Here is a 2,692-nt window from a genome sequence, read left to right as displayed (position 1 = left end):
CCCGCCCGCGCCGCCGGGCAGGGGCAGCGCCGCGCACCTGCGGGCCTCCCGTGCCCCGCCCCGCCCCGCCCCGCTCCCCTTGAACTTGCGTCAAAGGACAATTTGGGCAGCCACAGGCCGCCCCCGCACTTCAGGTCTAGGACGGTCGGGTTTCTCCCGGGGCACCGCCCTTGAGCGACCCGCGGGGGAGCGGGCAGAGCAGTTGCCTCCTTGCGGGTGTGCAACAGGTGCCAGTGCCCTCCCCTCCGCGGGCCGTGCAGAGCTCACGCTCCAGCCTGGGGGCTAGGACCCCCCAGCTACGCCGGATTTCATAGGTATGCCCTATGAAGACAGCCTCGGTGGGCTCTAGGGTGCGTGACCCCCCACCTTGAACTTGCGACCAGCAGCTGCAAGCAGATGCATGAGCCCAGGGGCCAGATGTGGAGGGAGGAGGAGCGGGCCCTCAAGGGCCGCGCGTCCACCCACCTGCCGGCTCCGAGGCTGGGAGGCAACATTAATATCGGGTCCCAGGGCCTCCATCGCCCGCCCCGCAGAGCTGCCCCAGCAGGGCCAGGCCACTCAGTGCTGTCTCGTCCCAGCAGCTACAGCTGAAGGGAAACCAGGCCACCTGTTGAGGTGCTTGTGACAATGGGGACCACAGGCTGCGCACAGACAGGTTTGTAGCACGCCGGTGCCAGCCCGCGGGGCAATACTGCTCCACCCGGTCCCCCGGCCACGATGCCACCGTGTCTTCCACCCCGTGCGCTGCAGAGCGAGGTGGCGCGGCGGTGAAAACATATCGGTGCTGTGTCTACGTTAGCGCTCTCTGATTATCCACCACCAAGAGCTATGTTCGTGAGCGCAAATTGGGGCAAGGTTCAGAAAAAGCTGCGCGTAGACCAGGACTCGAGTGATCCTCCTGGCAGATCGGGGGCGAAGTCAAGAATAAAGTCAGGGGCTTCCTGACTTTCCTGGGCTTGCTGCTTTGGTTTGCTGGTGGCTCTGTGGGCGGCCAGGTGCGAGATCCACTGCGGGGTCTGTCCTAATGTGTCTCGTGGCGGGTTTCGGCCGTTGCAGGAAAGCGGAGCTGTACGGCAAACAGCTGTAGCTATTTTATTCCTCCCGTGTTGCCAACTCCGTCTTTTTCCCACCCAGGTTTTCCTTCCTGGTCACGAGGGAAGCAGGCCAGTTGAGCGTGTGCTTGGTCAGAGGAAGAAAGAAGGGAGGAGGCCCCCCATCACGACAGCGCTGTGACACCCCGGCGTGTCTCTCCTCTCAAGGTCACCTCTCAGTTCAGGCCCCCTGGCACGCACCCCCGTTCCTACCTGGGAGCGGGTGCCATCCCACTATTTCCTGTTGTAAATGATTTCTAGAGCACGTGTGAAACAATTAAACGAACTGAGGAGCAGACTGTGCTCCACGAGATCAAAGGAACAAACCCTACAGCATTGCTTTTCTGTTGTGCTTTTCCTTTGTTTCTCTTGCCTCTTTTGTCCCGGGGCTTTGCCTGGAAAGCCGCCTCTTACTCGAGGGCTCAAACATGGATTTCGGGCTGGGCTTTTCTCAGGGATCCGGGTGGCCTCTGGAATCGGGACTCGAATTCAAAATTCAAGCCCAGATGCATAACTTTAGGCCCCCACATTTGAAAAAGAAAATAAATAGCCTCTGCTTCTACCCTAAAAAATGCAGCTCAGATAAGCAAGGAGCCCCCTTTTGCAAAGCAGCGCAAGGATGAGATCAAAAGAACGCCAATCCAAAACTCACAGATGTCCACGAGTCCAAACTCACGGATGTCCGCACAGATGTGCCCAGGATTTGGCTTAGATTTAAGCACGCAAGCTGTAGCAACGTTTGGCTGTTTCATGGGGACGGAGAGCGGAGGGTGCTAACCCAACGAAGCAGCCTAGAGTCACAGCCGTGGGCAGGTGGGATTGTTACCGCAGCTCTTTTCCGCGGTCGCTCGGGTGTCCGAAAGCCCCGCTCTCCCCCCGCCTTACGCTCTGGTTTGCTCCGGTCACTGCAGTAGGTATCAGAGTGAAGAAGGTCACAGGCCTGGGGCGGCTCTGCACACCCCTGCACCTCAGCACTTACTGCGTTTGCTCAATACAGGTACAATAAGGATCTCCCTTGATCGTCTCCTATTTGGCATCCCCAGGCCTGGGCTGCAGCTTGCACAGGTTTGCAGCCCACAGGCTGCGATGCTCTGTAGTGCTCTCCTTTCACGGGACTATCAATCAGGTCTGAATTGGCTTTGAGGGTTGAAGCGTGCTGCTTTGCCCTGGCACATCTGGAGCCCTCGGAGAGATGGCGTTTCAGCCTGTTTTCCCCATCTCCTTAGTTTTGTTTTTTTTCTTTTCTTTTTGTCAGTTAGCAGGGACCATCTCTGCTCTACCTGCTTGGAAATACCTATGTTATCTTTGCCCGGGCTTGTTCCCTGAGCAGAGAAAGTACTACGTGTTCAGCTTAGCTGTGTGCCTGCTTGGGTTATTTCTTCCAGAAACCTGCCATGGGAGACTACATAGGATGTTATGGGACTACTTCAGAAAACTCAAGGGCCCTGGCTTTCTCTTTAATTCCTCCTGGCCGGTCCCTTGTGCCCATCATCTCCATCTGCGACAGGCAGAACACGTGTTTGTGAAGAGCACCAAGGTCCTCAGCTGAGACAGGCCGTCCCTCTCCCCGGCAATGCCCCTGGATTTCTTTTAGGGCCATA

This window comes from Gavialis gangeticus, unplaced genomic scaffold, assembly GCF_001723915.1.
Source record: "Gavialis gangeticus isolate Ggan-Ray unplaced genomic scaffold, GavGan_comp1, whole genome shotgun sequence".
Lineage (NCBI taxonomy): Eukaryota > Metazoa > Chordata > Crocodylia > Gavialidae > Gavialis > Gavialis gangeticus.
This window is presented reverse-complemented; position numbering follows the sequence as displayed.